This window comes from Staurois parvus, unplaced genomic scaffold (assembly GCF_062004578.1).
Source record: "Staurois parvus isolate SC_StPar_1 unplaced genomic scaffold, SC_StPar_1.0 ptg000149l, whole genome shotgun sequence".
Classification (NCBI taxonomy): Eukaryota; Metazoa; Chordata; class Amphibia; order Anura; family Ranidae; genus Staurois; species Staurois parvus.
In genome coordinates, this window is record NW_028317945.1 from 4,470,039 (window position 1) to 4,492,884 (window position 22,846).

At 43.7% G+C, this 22,846-nt stretch overlaps 1 protein-coding gene across 3 annotated transcripts in view; it reads right to left on the reverse strand.

Annotated features, from left to right (window-relative positions):
- The window catches only part of TMEM184B (transmembrane protein 184B), a 188,819-nt gene extending 167,190 nt beyond the window's left edge, over positions 1 to 21,629 (reverse strand). For all 3 annotated transcript variants that reach the window (XM_089674263.1, XM_089674264.1, XM_089674262.1), the window contains exons 1-2: positions 21,413 to 21,629; positions 5,734 to 5,889 (exon numbers count right to left, since the gene is read on the reverse strand). The gene's annotated coding sequence lies outside the window, so the exon portion shown is untranslated. The remainder of the gene's footprint in view (positions 1 to 5,733; positions 5,890 to 21,412) is intronic.
- Positions 21,630 to 22,846: the final 1,217 nt, after the last annotated feature.

The following is a 22,846-nucleotide window of genomic DNA, read 5'->3' on the forward strand; positions in this document are numbered from 1 at the left end:
AAAACACTGACACTGTACTAATGGCACTGGGGAGGAAGGGGTTAAGTTTATTATTCAGGGAAAGGGTTAACTGTGAGGGGAGTGTTTTACTAGGAGGCGGGGGTGTGTACTGCAGGGAACACCGCTGATCGGAAGAGAGAAACTCTTCTGTCCCGATCAGCGTGTCCTGGAGCTGTGAGGGAACTGACTGAAAGCACGGCTACTGCAGCTGTGCTCTGTCAGCGATTGTTGCCGATTGCTGGGACATAGCCAGTAACGACAGGCTGTGACCCGGCGACTGACATCCGCGGCTGTGATCAGCGGGACAGGTAGGGCGGCGGCATGCCTTGTGCGTGCCCCCCTACCTGTTTTAAAAACACACGTTTTAAAACGTGGTTTTGCTCAGCCGTGCCGCCCTGCCGCCGTATTTCTACAGCGGCTGGGCGGCATGTGGTTAACATCTCTTATAAAACAGTGCAATGGTTGAATTGATGCACAACCTTGTGATCAGGTCATTTACCACTGAGCAAGTAAATCTGTGCTGGCTTAAAATGTATACAAGTAGCAAAATGTTTATACCTGCCAGTTATTACAAAAAGCTACTTTGTAAAATGTGTCGAATTACCTTGGAATTTTATCATGTGTCAAGTTGAATTGTAAATAAAAGCAAAACTGTTTTTAAAGCTTGTGATAGAGTGGAGAGAGTTTAGGACAGAGGTGTCCAACCCAAGGCCAGGAACAGATCATCATGCGGCAGTGTTGTCAACTGCCAGTAAACGTCCGTTAAGGCTGTTGTCCGTGCAGCTTGGAGATGCATGGATGGATTTTTTTTTTTTGGATTATCTCTGCCTGCCGCTGACAGTTCTACTGGTTGGTTGCCCAGTGTCCTTAGTAACCAACCACATGCTTGCTCTGCCCCACAGTCAAAGAAGCAAGACGACAGAACCAGAGTAAGCAAGTGGTTCAGAAGCTGTGACAGAGGATTGAGGAAAACCGTTTAACACTGACAAGGGTGCTTACAATGATCAGCTTTATGTAAAACCTTTATTGCAAAAGGAAAAAACTATTGCTGCAACTACCGTATTTTTCGCTCCATAAGACGCACCTAGGTTTTAGAGGCAGAAAACCGTAAAAAAAATATTCTGAACCAATGGACTGCAGACATAGCACAGGAGATGACCAGAGACTGCGGACATAGCACAGGAGATGACCAGAGACTGCGGACATAGCACAGGAGATGACCAGAGACTGCGGACATAGCACAGGAGATGACCAGAGACTGCGGACATAGCACAGGAGATGACCAGAGACTGCGGACATAGCACAGGAGATGACCAGAGACTGCAGACATAGCACAGGAGATGACCAGAGACTGCGGACATAGCACAGGAGATGACCAGAGACTGCGGACATAGCACAGGAGATGACCAGAGACTGCGGACATAGCACAGGAGATGACCAGAGACTGCGGACATAGCACAGGAGATGACCAGAGACTGCGGACATAGCACAGGAGATGACCAGAGACTGCGGACATAGCACAGGAGATGACCAGAGACTGCGGACATAGCACAGGAGATGACCAGAGACTGCGGACATAGCACAGGAGATGACCAGAGACTGCGGACATAGCACAGGAGATGACCAGAGACTGCGGACATAGCACAGGAGATGACCAGAGACTGCGGACATAGCACAGGAGATGACCAGAGACTGCGGACATAGCACAGGAGATGACCAGAGACTGCGGACATAGCACAGGAGATGACCAGAGACTGCGGACATAGCACAGGAGATGACCAGAGACTGCGGACATAGCACAGGAGATGACCAGAGACTGCGGACATAGCACAGGAGATGACCAGAGACTGCGGACATAGCACAGGAGATGACCAGAGACTGCGGACATAGCACAGGAGATGACCAGAGACTGCGGACATAGCACAGGAGATGACCAGAGACTGCGGACAGTACAGGAGATAACCAGAGACTGCGGACATAGTACAGGGATGACCAGAGACTGCGGACAGTACAGGAGATGACGGCTGACCTTTGGGGAGGGGGGGGAGCGGGTACCTGAATTTGACAGGTACCCGATCTTACTTCCGCTGAGTTGTTCTTTAGTTAGTGTCCACTCTGCAGCAGGACCTTACCTGTTCCTCTATCCAGCCGCGCGCTGTCTTCCCGGCTTCTGTAGTGTGGGCGCTCGGCTTGACAGCCAGGTGCCCAGTGCGCATGAGCGAGAAGCGCTGCGCTTTGTGATTGTTCCGGCGGCTTCTGGGACCTGTCATGTGTCCCAGGTGCCGCCTTACCATTCACAAAGAGTACCGCTTCTTGCGCATGCACACTTTGCACCCAGCTGTCAAGCCGAGCGCCCACACTACAGAAGCTGGGAAGACAGCACGCCGCTGGATGGAGGAACACTCTTTGTGAATGGTAAGGCGGCACCTGGGACACATGACAGGTCCCAGAAGCCGCCGGAACAATCACAAAGCGCAGCGCTTCTCGCTCATGCGCACTGGGCACCTGGCTGTCAAGCCGAGCGCCCACACTACAGAAGCCGGGAAGACAGCACGCCGCTGGATGGAGGAACAGGTAAGGTCCCGCTGCAGAACTGAGCAGCCGGCCTGGTATTCTGACACGGCGGCGGTGGAAATACCGGACCGGCTGTCCCATATTCGCTCCATAAGACGCACTGACATTTTCCCCCCTTTTTTGGGGGGAAAAAAGTGCGTCTTATGGAGCGAAAAATACGGTAATTGCCGCAGTCCAAGGGTGGCTACGTTGCTACAAAATAGATACAGTGGGGGAGTGAATGTAGAAAATCCAAGACAGGAGGTGTGTTACTGACCCATTACCAGATGAAAATAAAGAAGTATAAGCCTGAGAGAAAAAAGAAAAAAAAAGAAAACGAATGCTGCCACCACATCCAATGATTGGCAAGCTACTACACATTTTTGCTTTCAGGTTTCATTACACTTTAAAGCTCGAACAGGACAGAGCATACCATTGGTGAGTTTTGGTGACTGTCCTTACAAGATATCCAACTGCAGCAACATCTACAGCAATACTATACAAAGCTTCTTTTTGGAAGAAGATAAATAAAAAGTTCTTGAAAGTCAAAATCAAGAATAACACCAATAGGATTCTGTAGAGATGTTAAAGCACACAACTTCTAAACATAAGCTGTACCTACAACAAGGGCCACCTAATTAGTTTCAGTTAAAAGCAGTTTAGTTTTTCATAGCGTGGGCTCTGCCAAGTGTTATTGGGCCCGATCGGGAAGATTTGTTCTCATTTTCTGTCCCAGTGACAGATGTTCTGATCTTTTTGCTGCTTTCTCTGCCCCCTCAGAGATACCCTTTTACGTCCTTGTACTTGTTACAACTTCGCCATGGACAGGAAGATTAAGGCCTCATGCACACAGGACGTTTTGAAAACGTTGCTCCGCTTGGCAGCAGCGTTTTGGCAGAAAAAACACCTGACGCTTGCAGGGGCGGACTGAGAACTCTTGGGGCCCCCCGCAAATAAGAGATAATTGGGACCCTGTGTCTCTGCCTACACTCAAGCCACAGTGCACACCCACACAGCACCCCACCTACACATTGCAGCTCAGCTGCATAGAAAGGGCATTAAAAATAATTTAATAAGACAATGTCGTGGGGTTCCCCCTCCATTCATACCAAGCTCTTCGAGTCTGATATGGGTTTTGAGGGGAACCCCCACATCAAAATAAAAAATGGGGTGGGGTCCCCCCAAATATCTATACACCTTAGATTGTACACCCCTTGAGGTTTAGGGACTGATGTGAATGTATAATATATATGTAAAGCGCTGCGTAAATTGACGGTGCTATATAAGTACCTTAAATAAATAAAATAAATACCAGACTCTTATCCGAGCATGCAGCCAGGCAGGTTAGGAAAGGAGGGGGGGTACAAGTGAGCGCCCCCCCACAACCCATACCAGGCCACATGCCCTCAACATGGAGGGGTGCTTTGGGGGTGGGGGGTCCCCCTTCCCCTTGCACCCCAAAGCACCTTGTCCCCATGTTGATGAGGACAAGGGCCTCTTCCCACAACCCCGGCCTGTGATTGTGGGAGTCTGCGGTCAGGGGGTATATCAGAATCTGGCCAGGGTTGTGGGGAAGAGGCCCCATCAACATGGGTACAAGGTGCTTTGGAGGGGTGGGGGCGGAGCACCCCCCGCCCCATGTTGAGGGCATGTGGCAAGGTATGGTCAGTGGGGAACTCCGCTGACAGCTGAAACACGAACGCATGGTTTTTCACTACTAAAATACCGCATGACTTGATAAAATAACTCATGCGGTATTTTAGTAGTGTTTTTTGGTGAATTCAAACTTTTTTTTTTTTTTAAATGCTATGCAGTATCCTACCGCATAAGATACCGCTTAGTGAATTGCGCCCAGTGAGCCTCTCACTGGGCCCCCTACTGACTCCGGGCCCTCAGGCAATGCCTGAATGGTCAGTTCGCCCCTGGATGCTCGTCAAAGTGTCCAACACTTTTACAAGTGCTTAGGAACGTTTACACACGTCAAGCTTTTTTTTTTTTGCCAAAATGCTGCTGCTCCTGAACGCACTGGCCCTGGGTTTGTTTTTTTTTCTCCTGCTGGTAAACGCTACTGCTAAAATCTTCTAAAAGTCTATGTGTGCATGGACACAAAGAATAACATGGAGGGCCAATTTGGAAGCGGTAAGAAAAACCACCCAAAAAACAAAAAGCACCTGACAGCCCTAAAAGTGGCTGCAAATACGCCATGTGTGCATGAGGCCCTAATCTCCACAAACAGAACACAGACCGCAATAAAAACCTAAAAGATATTCTATCCTCTACAAAACATTAAGAAAATTAAAACTGGTTACAGTTGTCCTTTAAAATCAAAAGGGATTATTTGTTATAAAGAGACTTTTCCATATGTGGCTCAGACTTTCAGAGGCATAAAATGGTTTTACCTGGATTAGATGATTTGCAGTATTATCTATGGAACACTTGCATTAACAGAGAACAGTTCACCTATATTACAGTAGTAGAAATGGTCCTGGATTACAGAGCCCTGACTTGAAGGAAACCAGTACCTCCACCTTAAAGGAAGGAAGATCAAATGGAGTTGATGCTTTCTTTCCTTTTCATCTGCCTACGCTAGCTGTGCTTAAGGGCTGCCAGCAATATATATTTTCACCATTACCACATAGGAACTCAGCTGTATAGTTATGACCTATGCAAACAGCATTAAGGTTCCTGTCCGACAGGCATTTCTGTCATCAACATTTTGCCACGAACTATAGATGATCATTTTATTACTAGTATTTCACTTTGGTTTGCACTATTTTATCACCAAAGCTGTCAATCCCTAAAGAAAACATTACAGAGACTACAGTAAACCCAGACACAAGATACTCAAACAATCCTACTGAATTAAGAGATCACACTTGTGTCTCTGAGAACCCAGGTGACTCTCCCAGACGTTCACAGCCAACCGACGTGTGGTGGAGATAAAGAGAAATCAAGCCACAAAGCATATTTTAACCAGTTACCTACTGTGCATGTTTATGCCAATACTAAAGTTTATATATATATATATATATATATATATATAGATTAGGTCTGCACATCTGTCCGCCTTGCACATACAGCAGATTCACAGAAAAGTTACAAAAAAAATGTTACTTTTTGACAAACTGGCAGAAACAATTACTACTAAGTAAGCAAATAAAAAAACCACTGGCGTTTTACCTGTAATATCTGACGGTCACCTACACTTGCCAAAAAGCAAACCGGAAGAACATTTGGAATGCTTTATCAGAACAGAGGTTTTCACTCCTGCCCATCAGGAGCCCATGGCTATGGTGTGATTGTATGACCCTTATCGCCAATAAGTGCAAGCGGCACCTAAGAGAAAAAAAAAAAGATACAAGTTTTACATCAGTAACTTGACCATAATATTTGTCACCAACAAGAGATGTTCAAGCTGTACTCCCAAGGGATGATTTAGCGGTCATAATATTTAAATGATACAAATATTTAAAATACTGAATTTATGTAGAAACATTTTTCTGGTGCTTGGAAATCATATAAGCAACTTCACACATAAATGTTAGGTTTCTAAGTATCTGATAGAATAATGAATATTGGCCATACATGCATAGATTTCCCTCGTTCAGGCCACAGGCTAAACAAGAGAAATTTAACGGATTCCTCCAAAAATACTAAACAGCTTGGATAGAGGAATCTCTCCTTCTGGCTATTGTATTCAGACAGACAGGACCTGCAGCTTTCTGAATAACCAAACAGTGGGGATGTAGTCACTGGTCAACTGACAATTTTTCAGATGGCTCGATTTTTTAATCCAAGTTTGCCAGGCCGGGTGTAGCCAAAAGAGCCCCTCACATGACTCAAATTACTGTTGATTCAGTAGGACAGCGCAAAGCGGTAGCCCCGTGTCATTGATTTGACAGTGCATCTTTGATTGACAGCGGCTCTAGTAATTCCGGGGTCTGGCATGGCTGACAAGGAGGCAATGAGAGTATCCGGGTGGAGCAGCAGAAAGCGTTTCTTTCTTTAGCTGACAGTGATCTCACTTCAACTAGCTAGTGTTGAAGTGACGTGGAGAGCATGGAGGAGACGTGGAGAGCATTCATAGCACAATGAAGATTTGGTGACGTGATAGCTGGGAGCAAGATTCCCTGGCAGAAGTTATTCAAAGCTTGCTGGGGATGTTTGTAAGAACAGTCAATAGATTGTGATATTTTGTAGATTTATTTTTAAAAATAATCAAGAATGTAGGTTTTGTTTACCCTATGTAAAAAAGGTTAAAGTGGTAGTAAACCCTGCATTTTGATTTTTACCTATAGGTATGTTTAAAATAAAGCTTACCTGTAGGTTAAATGAATATCTCCTAAACATGCACCATTTAGGAGAGATTTGCTTAGTTTGAAGCCGATGGCATCAATGGCACATACACTCTGAAGGAACAGCATACCCATGGCATTTGTTCAGAGCACTGTGCCATGGCTGCGACTCCCGCACGTATGCGTGGGATTGATGTCACTGCGGCTTGGCCATTCAAGCAGCCACAGCTTGCGAACCTGGAACGAAGACTGGGTGAAGATGGAAGCCTCTGCAGCGGTGACAGCAAACCGCTGGAGGGTTTCATTTCAAGGTACCTTGCAAAACGAGAAGCTTTTTTTGCTTACAAGTTTACTACAACTTTAAGCTTTAGAACCACTTTAAGCCAGAAGCCTCCTCACAGAACAGAAAAATGGGAATTGCTATTGATGCCATTTCAAGGCCACTTACCTAAAAACAACACAACATGAAAAGCTTGAAAACCTGTTGTGCATGTCAACAAAGGTAACTTACAATTCAGGGATGTACAATTTGTATCGTCCGGCGCCTGGGACATGTAGTTCCAGGCACTGGGCAAGTAGGTTTTTTTTATCCTTCAATCTTGCTGCAGACAAGCAGCAGGGCTCACCTGCCAGGTGGAAGAATTCAGGCGCGATTGCTTCCACACAGTGCCAGCCTCCGCTACTTCCCCCCCGGGGGAACCGTCCACAGTCTCCCATACTCCGCTTACCCATCTGCGGGCCCAGGACTGGCTCACCACCGTCGGCTAGAGGGGAGGGTGGAGACACACACATCCGTTCCCCTCCCCTTCTTGTCCTGACCCAGAAGTGACATTATGATGTCACTTCCGGGTCCCCGTTCAAAGATTTCCCGGTCATCGAGGCCAGGAAAGAATGTAATGCAGTGCGCGATGTGCACTTCACTACATTCAGGAGAGACATCCAGGGTGTTTTAGTCCCTGAATGTCTCAATAAAGAGAACCTGTCACCATCACTCACATAGGGGACGCCAGAATGAGAGCAATAATTCTAGCACCAGTCCTCCTCCATAACACTATATTGATGACCTATAAGGGGCTTTAAAACTGTCGCCTATAGAAAATACGAGGTACTGAAGTTAGTCACCGTTTCATAAGTGCACACAAATTTAAGTTTCGACATGTTGGATATCTACAATGGATATAAAAAGTCTGCACACCCCTGTTAAAATGTCAGGTTTCTGTGTTGTAAAAATATGAGACAAAGATAAATAATTTCAAACCTTTTTCCACCTTTAATGTGACCTATAAACTGTACAACTCAATTGAAAAAAAAAAAAATCTTTTAGGAGGGGGGAAGTAAACAAAAAACTAAAATAATGTGGCTGCATAAGTGTGCACACCCTCTTATAACTGTGGATGTAGCTGTGTTCAGAATTAAGAAAGAACATACAGTGGGGATCGAAAGTTTGGGCACCCCAGCTAAAAATTTGTATTAATGTGCATAGAGAAGCCAAGGAAAGATGGAAAAATCTCCAAAAAGGCATCAAATTACAGATTAGACATTCTTATAATATGTCAACAAAAGTTAGATTTTATTTCCATCATTTACACTTTCAAAATAACAGAAAACAAAAAAATGGCGTCTGCAAAAGTTTGGGCACCCTGCAGAGTTAATATCTTGTACTGCCCCCTTTGGCAAGTATCACAGCTTGTAAACGCTTTTTGTAGCCAGCCAAGAGTCTTTCAATTCTTGTTTGAGGTAACTTTGCCCATTCTTCCTTACAAAAGTCTTCCAGTTCTTTGAGATTTCTGGGCTGTCTGTCACGCACTGCTCTTTTAAGGTCTATCCATAGATTTTCAATTATGTTGAGGTCAGGAGATTGTGAAGGCCATGGCAAAACCTTCAGTTTACGCCTCTTGATGTAATTCCCCGTGGATTTCGGGTGTGTTTAGGATCATTATCCATTTGTAGAAGCCATCCTGTCTTTAACTTCAGCTTTTTCACAGATAGCATCAAGTTACCATCCAAAATTTGCTGAAATGTTATTGAATCCATTTTTCCTTCTACTCGTGAGATGCTCCCTGTGCCACTGGTTGCAACACAACCCCAAAGCATGATTGATCCAACCCCATGCTTAACAGTTGGACAGAGGTTCTTTTCATTAAATTCTGTGCCCCTTCTTCTCCAAACGTACCTTTGCTCATTCCGGCCAAAAAGTTCAATTTTAACCTCATCAGTCCACAGAACTTGTTTCCAAAATGCATCAGGCTTGTCTATATGTTCATTTGCAAAGTTCAAACAATGATTTTTGTGGTGAGGACGTAGAAGAGGTTTTCTTCTGATGACTCTTCCATGAAGACCATATTTGTACAAGTATCTTTTTATAGTGGAATAGTGTACCACAACTCCAGTGTCTGCCAGATCTTTCTGGAGGGATCGTGCAGTCAAACGTGGGTTTTGAATTGTTTTTCTCACAATCCTGCGAGCTGTTCTGTCTGATATTTTTCTTGGTCTTCCAGATGTTGCTTTAACTTCCACTGTTCCTGATGACTGCCATTTCTTAATTACATTCCGAACAGAGGATATTGACATCTGAAAACGCTTTGCTATCTTCTTATAGCCTTCTCCAGTTTTGTGAGCATCAACTATTTTCAGTTTCAATTTTCTAGACAACTGCTTAGAAGAACCCATGGTGCTGATTGTTGGGGCAAGGTCAGATGAGTCTGGGCATTTAAAACCTTTGAGATTGACATCAAGTGGTCTTCCCAGACGATGATTGAGAAAAATCCATGACACTGGCAGGTCTCAGCTTTGCAAAGGGGGCAGTGCATGCTATAAATTCTGCAGGGTGCCCAAACTTTTGCAGACGCCGTTTTTTTGTTTTCTGTTATATTGAAAGTGTAAATGATGGATATAAAATCTAACTTTTGTTGACATATTATAAGAATGTCTAATCTGTAATTTGATGCCTTTTGGGGATTTTTCCATCTTTCCTTGGCTTCTTTATGCAAATTAATACAAATTTTTAGCTGGGGTGCCCAAACTTTCGATCCCCACTGTATAAAAACCATGTTAAATGGAGTCAGTACACACCAGCCATCATTTAAAGTGCCTCTGATTAACCTCAAATAAAGTTCAGCTGTTCTAGTAGGTCTTTCCTGACATTTTCTTAGTCGCATCCTAAAGCAAAAGCTATGGTCCGCAGAGAGCTTCCAAAGCATCAGAGGGATCTTATTATTAAAAGGTATCAGTCAGGAGAAGGGTACAAAAGAATTTCCAAGGCATTAGATATATCATGGAAAACAGTGAAGACAGTCATCATCAAGTGGAGAAAATATGGCGCAACAGTGACATTACCAACTACTGGACGTCCCTCCAAAATTGATGAAAAGACGAGAAGAAAACTGGTCTGGGAGACTGCCAAGAGGCCTACAGCAACATTAAAGGAGTTGTGGGAATATCTGGCAAGTACTGGCTGTGTGGTACATGTGACAACAATCTCCCGCCTTCTTCATTTGTCTAGGATATGGAGTAGAGTGGCAAGATGGAAGCCTTTTCTTACAAAGGAGCACGTCCAAGCCTGGCTAAATTTAGCAAAAACACATCTGAAGTCTCCCAAAAGCATGTGGGAAAATGTGTTATGGTCTGATGAAACCAAGGTTAAACTTTTTGGCCATAGTTCCAAAAGATATGTTTGGCACAAAAACAACACTGCACATCACCAAAAGAACACCATACAGCATGGTGGAGGCAGCATCATGCTTTGGAGACATTTTTCTTCAGCTGGAACTGGGGCCTTAGTCAAGGTAGAGGGAATTATGAACAGTTCCAAATACCAGTCAATATTGGCACAAAACCTTCAGGATTCTGCTACATAGCTGAACATGAAGAGGAACTTCATCTTTCAGCATTACAACGACCCCAAGCATACATCCAAATCAACAAAGGAATGACTTCACCAGAAGTTTTGGAATGGCCCAGCCAGAGCCCAGACCTGAATCCGATCGAAAATCTGTGGGGTGATCTGCACAGGAGATGCCCTCACAATCTGACAGATTTGGAGTGTTTTTGCAAGGAAGAGAGGCCAAATATTTCCAAGTGAAGATTTGCCATGCTGACACTCATATCCAAAATGACTGAGTGCTGTAATAAAATCAAAAGGTGCTTCAACAAAGTATTAATTTAAGGGTGCAGACTTATGCAACCATATTATTTTAGTTTTTTATTTTTACTTCCCTCCACCTAAAAGATTTCATTTTATTGTTCAACTGAGTTGTACAGTTTATAGGTTACACTAAAACATGGAAAAACTTCTGAAATGATTTATCCTTGTCTCATTTTTTTACATCACAGAAACCTGACAGTTTAACAGGGGTGTGTAGACTTTTCATATCCATTGTATTTACTCGGTGCAACCTCGTCTTTCATATTTTACAAAAAAATAGGGTAATTTATTGCTTTTTTTGTGCCCTAAAAATTAACTTACTAGGATTTTTTACTAAAATTGTGTGGCAATATAATGCGATATAAACTGGAACTACCACTATTTTATTCTCTAGGATGTCTGCTTTCGGAAAATATATAATGTTTGGGGGTTTTGTGTAATCTTCAGGCCTAAGTTTTTAAACGTGCAAAAAACACAAAAACGGTTCTGGCAGCAAAAGGGATAAAGGATAAGCTGGACACTCCCCTTTCCTGACAAGCACCCAATCGGTGCTCATTACACTGCAAGGTTTCTCCCCTCCCTGCTAGTCCCTGGGTGCAGTGCTGGAAACAGGCAAGGAGGGGAGGAGGGGATAAATAGTTCAGTGCTAAAGCAGATTTAAATATGGTTTTGGTTCAAATTTATTTATTTTGTCTATCAGGACAAGTAGCTTATCATGAGGGCAAGTCCCTGGACAAGTAGTTTTTAAAAAAATTTCCACACCCGTTACATACTTCGATTCGGGTTCTTTTTAAGTCTCTGAATAACACATATAATAACACAACATGTATACTATATTGCCAAAAATATTGGGACACCTGACTTTACACGCATAAACTTTAATGGCATCTTAATGGCAGTCTTAATTCGTAGGGTTCAATATTGAGTTGGCCCATCCTTTGCAGCTATAAACAGCTTCAACTCTTCTGGAAAGGCTGTCCACAAGGTGTGTCTATGGGAATATTTGACCTTTCTTCCAGAAGCGCATTTGTGAGGTCAGGCCCTGATGTTGGACAAGAAGGCCTGGCTCACAGTCTCCACTCTAATTCATCCCAAAGCAGTTCTATTGGGTTGAGGCTAGGACTCTGTGCAGGCCAGTAAAGTTCCTCCACCCCAAACTTGCTCATCCATGTCTTTATGAACCTTGGTTTGTGCATTGGTGCGCAGTCATGTTGAAACAGGAATGGGCCATCCCCAAACTGTTCCCACAAAGTTGGGAGCATGAAATTGTCTTGGTATGCTGACACCTTAGGAGTTCCCTTCATTGGAACTAAGGGGCCAAGCCCAACCCCTGAAAAACAACCCCACACCATAATCCGCCTTCCACCAAACATTACACTTGGCACAAAGTCAGTCAAGTACTGTTCTCCTGGCAACCGATAAACCCAGACACGTCCATCAAATTACCAGACAGAGAAGCATGATTCGTCACTCCAGAGAACACATCTCGACTACTTTAAGAGTCCATTGGTGGCATGCTTTACACCACTGCATCCGAATCTTTGCATTGCACTTGGTGATGTAAGGTTTGGATGCAGCTGCTCGGCCATAGAAACCAATTCCATGAAGCTCTCTATGCATTGTTGTGCTAATCTGAAGGCCACATGAAGTTTGGAGGTCTTTAGCTATTGACCCTGCAGACAGTTGATGACTTCTGCGCACTGTGCGCTTCAGCATGCACTGACTCCGCTCTGTCATTTTATGTGGCCTACCACATTGTGGCTGATTTGTTGTGTTTCCCAGTTGCTTCCACTTTGTTATAATACCACTAATAGTTGACCGTGGAAGTTTTAGTAGCAAAAAGAGATTTCACGGATGGACTTATTGCACAGGTGGCAACATATCATGGTACCACATTTGAATTCACTGAGATCCTGAGAACAACCCATTCTTTCACAAACGTTTGTAGAAGCAGTCTGCATGACTAGATGCTTGATTTTATACATCTGTGGCCAAGGAGGAGATTTGAACACCTGAATCCAATGATTTGGAGGGATGTCCCAATACTTTTGTTAATATAGTCTATATATTATATACAACTGTAACACTAAAAGTTACACAGGGATTTGTTTCCTAATGATACATTTATATTGTTGCATTTTGGCACTGTGGTCACCCTGCAGCATTAGGGTGGGACCCCGAGCACTATTCTTGCTGAGTATGCATGTTAGTACTCTGGGGCACTGCAGGTAAATCTTCCAGTATCTCAAAAGTCATCTGCACAAAGGACATCTAAATGCTGCAGTTCATATAGCTCATTTTCCAAGCACAAATAGACAGCAGAATTAAGCATAAAATTCTCCAGACCAGAAGGAGAGTTTAGTTTTGAGGTTGCTTGAGAAATAAGGTTTCCTATTAATTCTTTGGCCATATGTTTCTAAGATGGTGCTGTTACATTTGATTGATGGACTGTTTAAAATATATTCCGTTCCCCATCAGGTCTGTTTTTTTTTCATTTGAGTGCATGTTACACACACACAAGCTGCTTTCTGTTATACTTTGAACCGTATGCTTTTAAGGTGTTATTTTCACAACTGCAGAAGGTTGCATACCATCAAGGAGCACATTTCAGCACCTGGGAGTCTCAGGGGTTTGCGTACAACTTAAAAAAAAAAACAATGACAGGCCAACAGATACCATAGCTGTACACATGTAATCACACCTTTGAGCATGTACATGTGCACAGGGAAGGGTAAGCAGCCCAGTTTCCATCCAGGATATGCAATTACATTCATACAGCTGTGGTGTCTGCCAGCCTTACACTGATTTTCTGGCCACGACAGCAATCAAACATCTGACTCCTGGGTGCAGAAATACACTCCTTCTTGATGTGTATGGCCCTCTGTGGTCATGTGAATTGAGGCCTAACTTTCGACAGTTTACTTGCACTTGAATATAGAACTATAAGGATCGAATTATTTGTTTTAGAAGATTTTTTGTGCAGACGACTTTTGAGGTATTGGACGAAGATGCCTAATTTTTGCCATTAGGATGTCGTTTTACACAAGGTATTGGACATAAGTGGAGTGCGCTTCAGTACAAGATATGATGAATCCTCCAAGTGCATGCATTTTATATAACAGTGAATGTTTTGTGAAAATCACATTCACTGCTTTATAAATACTGTATGCCTCTGTGTCTGTGAATGTTTCCACATGAAAACCCATACAAGTAGGTTCAATACCTTCTGACTGAACAGGTCATTCTACAATTGTGCTATGAAGCGTCGCCAGGGCAGACTAGAAAATCATGATGTAGATATAAATTAAACAAGAACAAATATTTTTTATTCACTGAAGAATGAGTCTATGATAAGCAATTACTGGAATAAACTTGCGTTTACCAGCCAGGCAACTCACAGACTAAATTTCTTACACAACACTATCACCAAGCTCATCAATGTGAAAAAAAACAAACCAACAGCTACTGCAAACACCATCCAACCTAGCTACACCTTTCATTATGGCCCCTTTCACATGGGCGTTTAATTTTTTTTTTTTTTGCTCAGTTCAGTCACATTTTTGCCAAGAAAAAAAACGGATCAGTTCACATCAGTTTTTCATCCATTTTTCGTCCGTTTACATCAGTTTTTTATTAACTGAAGAAAAATAGGGTTTTCTTCTGTTCAAAAAAAAAAAAAACCTGATGTTAATGGATGCAGACGTTAACAGATGTAAACAGATCATCCGTTTACATCCGCTAGTCCATAGAAATGCATGCGTGTCCGTTTTTCATCCGTAAACAAATGAAAAACAGACACACGGAACGCCCGTGTGAAAAGGGCCTATAATAAAAATGTTAAATCTGACCTCCAGGTGTCATCTGTATTACATTGGCACAATGGAAGGATACATATATCACATCTGAGAACCTGCTATCCCCAGCAGATGACAACCACTGTAGTAGTCAGTGCTTCTACCGCGATAAACATGATCTTTCGGGTACCGTCCAGAATAGCTTCCCCTCTGCACATTTAACTTCAGTTTACATAGTAACATAGTCAAACTGGTTGAAATAAAAAAAAAAAAAAAAAAAAAAAAAAAAAGATACAAGTCTGTTCAGTTCAACCAACAGAACTTGTTCCGATAAGCCTTGAAAATGAAAGATAGACGTTGATTGGTTACTATGCACAACTGCTCCAAATTTAATCAATCCCCCCCAATGCGTTATAAATGACAGTGGCAGACAAGTGCAGGCAGGCAGTTTGCAGAGAGGAAGCCGCTTGCACAAGACATGGAAGATCACTGTAGTAGCACACACTACCATAATGATTGTCAGTTTCCCTTGTGGCCCCTCAAGTATGAGATATGAATACATACATTGTGCCAAGCTGGACACAATTCTTGGAGTTTGGCTTAAAGTGAAATGAATTCCACTCATTTTAACGGTTTTCCAAAACAGCTACATTCAAGGAATGCCATGATCGCCAACATACACATTTACTCGAGTTGTCAACCGAACTGTCAAGTCATCAAATGGCTGGAGCCATAACTGATCACATGGGCAGCACCATGGCAACTGCAGCACAAACAGAAGCTGAGAGGGCAACTTCCATGGCTGTATAGGCTAGGAGGGTTTAGCTCTGCTTTAATAAATCTATTTAAAAAAATATATATATTTTCTGTAAAGGCATGAAACAAAATTATTTGGAATTACTCCCATTCGCCCAATGCAGGAGTCATTTATTAGTTCACAAATTTATACAGATACACTGACATATAACATACTGAACCCAAGAGTGAGGGCCTGTTCACACTAATTGTGGTGCGGGAAAGGCACATTTCCCACACTGCAGGGGACTGTGTTGCCCTTGTTAATAGCATCACAAATGCATCTAGCAAACATGCATGTGTTGTGGCCACCAAAACGCTTGGCACTTACGTACCATGCAGTTTGGTGCAGCATAATTGTTTTTGTGTTAACACTTTAAATTTTTCACAAATGGACAGTGAAAGATAAGATATATACTGATACACTGTGTTCACAACACCAAGCTTAAATTTTTGGAGACAACGTAACATGAGATTCAACGGGGGAAATGTACAGGTGATAACACAGTTTCTCAAAGTTCCCAAGTCAGAGGAGGATATGTCCATGGAGAACACAAAAAAACTTTTATGAGGCAATACAACAGTATAAAATAAGTAATCAGTCTGTCTTTCTGTTCTAAAACAAGAACTTTAAAAACAACAAAAAAGATGGAAAGAGAGAACAGAAGAAAAAAATAAAGTAGGGGGACATGCTTGCATCTATAAGCTGGACACATCAAAGCACAGGCATAACAATAACTTGATTGTTTACACCCCTGGTTTACATCATTTGTAGACAGAGTTGTATTCTATGGAGCAAGTATATTCATCCCAGTAAAACCAGGTGCATCTAAATCTTTCTTCCTGATAAGTAAGGGAGGCAGTAAAGCGCTCCATGTGTCTGATGTCTTGTATTTTGAAAAACCACAAAGCAGGGTGGAAGGGAGAATCTTGTGTCCAGAGGGCAGGGATACAGGTTCAGGCAGTATTAAGAAAGTGAATCACAAGAGAGGGTTTAAGCGGCACAATTCTAAAAGTTGCGACTGCTGTAGTTTTTGACTGTTTGGCAGCCCACTGAAATTAATAGATTGTCAAGAACATGCAAAAACTGCCACAGGCTCCACTGCTTTGCTCTAGCACCACACACGTTACTGTCCGATTGTACAGTCTTCTTCAGATCTAAGAAGTATGTAGACTGTAGAGCAAGGCTCTGCCTGATTGGATGATTCAGGTAGGTCCTGATAATATACTTTTTTCTTAGATCTGAAGTGGATTGTACAGAGATTGTATGGTATACGGTGAGCCTAAGGCCTCTTGACACGTAAAAAAAAAAAAGCCACATTTTTTACTGATTTGAACACAGGTGCTGTACATCATCTATGGAACAATGCACATAGTAAAGATCTGTAATACAACATGGGAATTTAAAAAATGTACTGATCTTATTACACATTTTTTTTTCCTAGCACAAATGCTCCTGACTAATGATCAGTAAATAGATGCACAAAATTCTCCTGTTTTCCCCCCCCCCCAATACCTTCATCTGGCATATGTGTATATACATGTCCTCAAGATTTTTGGATTGTGTTTTACGGATTTGAGCGCAGTGCATGTTTACACACCCATGTGAATATCTCCATTGAAAACAATGCTGTTGTGCTCAAATACACAAATAAAAATGCATGTAAATGCATTTCTTTATGTCTGTGTGAATGTGGTCTAGAAAATGTTAAGTATAAGTAAAATAATTTGCATGCATATGCATGTACTGTGCCCCTTTATATAAATCCAGTATAACAATGTATATGCACCTACACTCACCAGCCACTTTATTAGGTACACCTTGCTAGTACCGGATTGGACACTCTTTTGCCTTCAGAACTACCTTAATTCTTCATGGCAAAGATTCAACAAGGAATTGGAAACATTCCTCAGTGATTTTGGTTCATATTGACATGACAGCATCATGCAATTGCTGCAGATGTCAGCTGCACATCCATGATGCGAATCTCCCATTCTACCACATCCCAAAGGTGCTCAATTGGATTGAGATCTGGTGACTGCACGGCCACTGAAGTACATTGAACTCATTATGTTCAAGAAACCAGTCTGAGAGGATTTGACCTTTGTGACATGATGTATTATTCTGCTGGAAGTAGCAATGAGAAGATGGGTACGCGGTAGTCATAAAAGGATGGACATGGTCAACAACAATACTAAGGTAGGCCGTGGCATCTAAACGATGCTCAATTGGTACTAAGGAGCCAAAGTGTGCCTAGCAAATATGCCCTACACCATTACTACCAGCCTGAGCCGTTGGTACAAGGCAGGATGGATCCATGTTTTCATGTTGTTTACACCAAATTCTTACCCTACCATCTGAATGTCGCAGCTGTAATTGAGACTCATCAGACCAGGCAATGTTTTTTCCAATCTTCTATTGTCCAATTTTGGTGAGCCGGTGTGAATCGTAGCCTTCATTTCCTGTTTTTAGCTGACAGGAGCGGCACCCAGAGTGGTCTTCTGCTGCTGTAGCCCATCTGCTTCAAGGCTCGACATGTGTGTTCAGAGATGGTATTCTGCATACCTCGGTTGTAACGAGCAGTTATTTAAGTTGTTGTTGCCTATGATCTCAAACTAGTCTGCTCATTCTCCTCTGACATCAACAAGGCATTTTCATCCACACAATTGCTGCTCACTGGATATTTTCTCTCTTTCAGACCATTCTCTGTAAACCCTAGAGATGGTTGTGCGTGAAAATCCCAGTAGATCAGCATTTTTTTAAATACTCAGACAAGCCTGACACCAACAGCCATGCCACATTCAAAGTCACTTAAATTCCCTTTCTTCACCATTCTGATGCCCGGTTTGAACTTCACCAAGTCATCTTCACCACGCCTAGATGCCTAAATGCATTGAGTTGCTGCCATGCGATTGGCTTATTAGCAATTTGTGTTACCAAGCTATTGAACAGGTGTACCTAATAAAGAGACCAATTAGAAGAGGATGAACAAGAATTTTATGCATGCACACGTGCCTTTATGGAACACTTTACTCAGGATCTGTCAACAAGATCCTGAGTATAAGGCCGGCCACAGATGGTTCAAATCTCAGCAAGAATCTGCAGAGATTTGAACCATGTATTGGCAGGTTGAATGTACCCAAGTTGATCAATCAACTTGGGTTCAGCCAGCCTGCCAGATTTTACATACGATTATCACTAGCAGCTGGTATGCTGCTAGCAATTTTGTCTACTTTCTCCTGGTGGGAAGGTTCCCCTTGCCAAGAGAACACTGTGGGAGAGATTTATTAAAACAGGGGAGTGCAAAATCTGGTGCAGCTCTGCATAGAAACCAATCAGCTTCTAGGTTGTATTGCTAAAGCTTAATTGCACAAGCTGACGTTAAAACCTGATTGGCTCCCATGAACAGCTGCACCAGATTCTTAGTGCTCCAATTTTAGTAAATCTCACCCTAGGGCTCAGTGGGAGAAATTCCATCAACAGAGTATGTACGATAGGGAATGGAGCAAATTTCTTTCCTGCAACCCGTGCTTGCAGGAAAAAAAATTTGCTCCATCTATGGCCTGCCTAAGGCTCATTTCACATGGCGCTGGCTCAGTTTAGATCAGCAGGGGATCTGTCCACTGATCCTCTGCTGTTCATAGGAGAGCAAGAAGATGACAGGTCCGTGTCCGCTCAGTTTCTGCAGAGCAGACATGGACACAGCCCGCTCTGCTCTATGGGTGGTCAGGTGTTAACAGACTCTGTTGTCCATTTACACACGACTACCCTATAAGCTGTCTAAACAAAAGAGGACGGATACCATTCCATTTTTTTTTAGTGGACCAGATTGGATTGGAGGTAGGCGGATGTAAGTGGACAAGTCCGTTTACACCCACTGGTCCATAGAGGAGAATGGAGGGTTCAATTCGGTCCATCTGAAAAACTGTGTGTGAAAGGGGCCTAAGGCTCCATTCAAATGACTGCAAACATTTTACCTCATTCATGCAGCCGTAAAAAAAACGCATTTACAATCTTTTTTTTTTTTTTAATTTACAAATCTGAATGAAGCTTTTGTCTTCAATGGAGACATAAATACAGGTGAGTAAACATGCAAATCCTTAAAGCAGAACTATACACTCTGATCCAGTGATGTGGTGTCCTCAAGCTCTCTGCCCGGCTGCTGACATCTTCAGATGGCCAGCTTCTGGGTCCCAAATGCCAGGCGCTATCACTGGCCAGGCGGGGATGACATCTCTCCCATGCATCCGCTGGAGTTCCGTCAAATTCAGCATTGCCGAATTTGTACAGTGAGTTGCGTATGCAAAGCTCACTGAACAGGACAGGCAGGTAGCTTTAATGCAGAAAATACAAAAGTATGTCTCTTCTGCATTAAAAATCTTTCCTGTCCACCATTTTTATTTTACCTAAAGTTCCACTTTAACACAATCTAAAGTTCTGTGTGCGCAGACATAAGTATACACCTATGCAACTGAGAATAAAGAACAGGGCAATTTTTGTGCATTAAAGTGTTACTGAACCCAGGACCCTGCATTCACTATACCTGGTCTCCCACAGTACACACAACATGGAAATGCAATTATTTTAGTAAATATAAACTGCTAAATACCTTTTCACATCAGCAGTATATAGCAGTCTTGTGACGTCTATCAGTGTCCAGCTCAGCACTGGTTAAAGCTTGCAGAAGTATTCATTCTACTCTGACTGTCCTATGAGGCTGCATAACCACTGACCCTCTGTCTGGACAGTGCTGATTAGCCCTGTGCTGATCACATGTACCCTCCCAAAGAAAAAACCCTCTAGCCATACACATTAAACTGAGCATGTGCAGAGTGGCTCCTGGAGCTCTGTATGATCAGCAGATCGATTGGTGACAGTAGAAGGGGAGGATCAGAGAAGACAGGATTAAACAGCCTTTTTACACAACGCGGAGGATTAACCCCTTAGGTTCCACAGTGAGTATAACACACATGCTTTATTGCATATACAGACTGATTTTACTGTTGTGCGTAACACCTTAGAAACAGATTTACTGATCATTTATACAGGAATTTTGGCTCCTTGCCTAACAATCAGTAAAGTTTTTATAGCTGTGTCATGGCCATCTAAATGAACATAAGCGCTCAGTAAACAGATGCAATTTTTATTGCCCACAAACTGTCCTGTCCTTGTTTCTCAATGGCCTAGGTGCATACATATGTCCTCAGATGCAGATTTGTGGTTGCAGATCTGATTGCAGAGTATGTACACACACCTGTAGCAATGTCCCCAATGAAAACAAGGGCGCTGCGTTCAGATTCCTACATGAAAAGGCCATATGCGTGAGGCCTCAACGTCAGTAAACCATTAGGTCTGTGTGCACCTGGCCTACAGGGAGTGAGAGGCACCTGTCACAGGTCTGCCCAGCCATTCTCCATCATAACCAGCAGGCTTGATGGAAGAGCACAGCCCGGACTGTTACCTTGCTGGGTTCGGACTGCCAACGACCTACAGTGGAGGCAGGCAGCACTATAAAGCCCTCCTGGCCTGCTGAGTCCACACACCGTGGAGGTTTCCAGCTCATCCATACACTCGAGTGACCCCAGGACACGGAGTGTGGGAGGTGAACAGAGCTACGAGCGCCCACTAGGCCGGCCCACTGCTCTCCGCACGTCCAGGCGCAACAGGCGGACCCCAGCCAATCACAGGCCAGTATCCAAGGCACTCCAGACCCCAAATAAGAGCGCCAAGAGGTCGTACGTTGAGAACCAGCCAATCAGCTGCGCCCACACAAACCGACCCCCGTGCGCACACCGTATATTTATCTAACGCAAGCCCTCCGCCTCCTCACCGGTTCCAGTAGAAGCGCCAGACATTCGGGCCCGAAGCGGTCGAGGACACCTGAGAGACTCCTGGTAGGAGAGGCGGCCAAGGTGCAGCTCATATACTCATTAGGCAGCTGTGTGATGGGGAGCCTCAGGATCCGTTATTCCGCGCATGCGCCACAGCCTGTCCCTCTACTCTGCCTGCCAGCCTAGCGCTGTGTTGGGGAAGACGAACAAGTGTGAACGTCATCGAATCCCTGCAGTCTCCGCCCACGTCCATGAATGGGCGGGAGCACCGTGTGACGTCAAGGACTGTTTAAAGGGATGGATTACGTTATTGAAACTGTTGTGCAATGTAAACAGAAACTGATTAGTGAGAGATGGTCATCCGTGGGGCGGGCAGGACCAAGGAATCCGTCCGTGTGTGGCTGGGAAATGACGAACACCGAGATATAAGAGACAGAGCTTTACAGGGCGACTGAATCAGAAGATTGATCTTGATGATTGTGTTTTGCAGCAGTGACGATGAGCAACAGGCTTTCAGCTGGGGCGAGGAGGATGTACACACAATGTATACATGTGTCCACAGGAATGTATCAAAAAGGAGCAGAGTCTGGTGCAGATATGCTTAGTAACCAATCCGCTTCTTGCATTAATTTCGAGGCTTAACTGCTTTCCCATTGCCCTATAGCAGAAATACTGCTACAAGGTGGCAGGGCAGCGCAAAAGCATGTATATATACATGATTTTGGGGAAGGGGATTTAGGTTTTGTGCTGCCCTAGGTACCACAAAAATCACCCCCCCCATCAGAGAGAGCCTGACATTGACCAAGAATACCCCTGCCCCCCACCCGAGAGGCCCTTCCACTACCGCTACCCCCCCATACACCAGCCACCATGGCGAGAAAGAGAGACACTCACCTTCACAGCTCCAGCCATCTCCAGCAACTAGAGTCGGGCTGTGCGTACGTCATGAAACCCGCAGCCTCTCTTGGAACCCACCAGGTCCCCATGCTGCTTGTGTCCTTTATCTGTCCCTTCTTCCGAGGGGCAGTGCTGACCCCCCTGAAAAATGCCACTCTAGGCAAATGCCTTGTGAATACACCCTTGTCGCTGAGTATCACTGACGGGGGAGAGGTCTGTATGAAATCAATACAGATCTCCCCCGTCAGCTCCAGTACGCTGCTTTGTATTGCATAGCAGAGCAATACAAAGCAGCGTACTTACACTGTAAAACACGCACACAGTTAACCCTTTGATCGCCCCAGATGTTAATCCTTTCCTGTCCAGTATCAGTACAGTGTCAGTGCTTTTTATTAGCACTGATCACTGTATTAGTGTCCCTGAGGATGTCAGTGGCAGTTAGTCAGTGCCCGCCACAGTCCCGCTATAAGTCGCTGATCGCCACCATTACTAGTATAAAAAAAAAATTCCAGTATATATACCACCATTTCTAGACG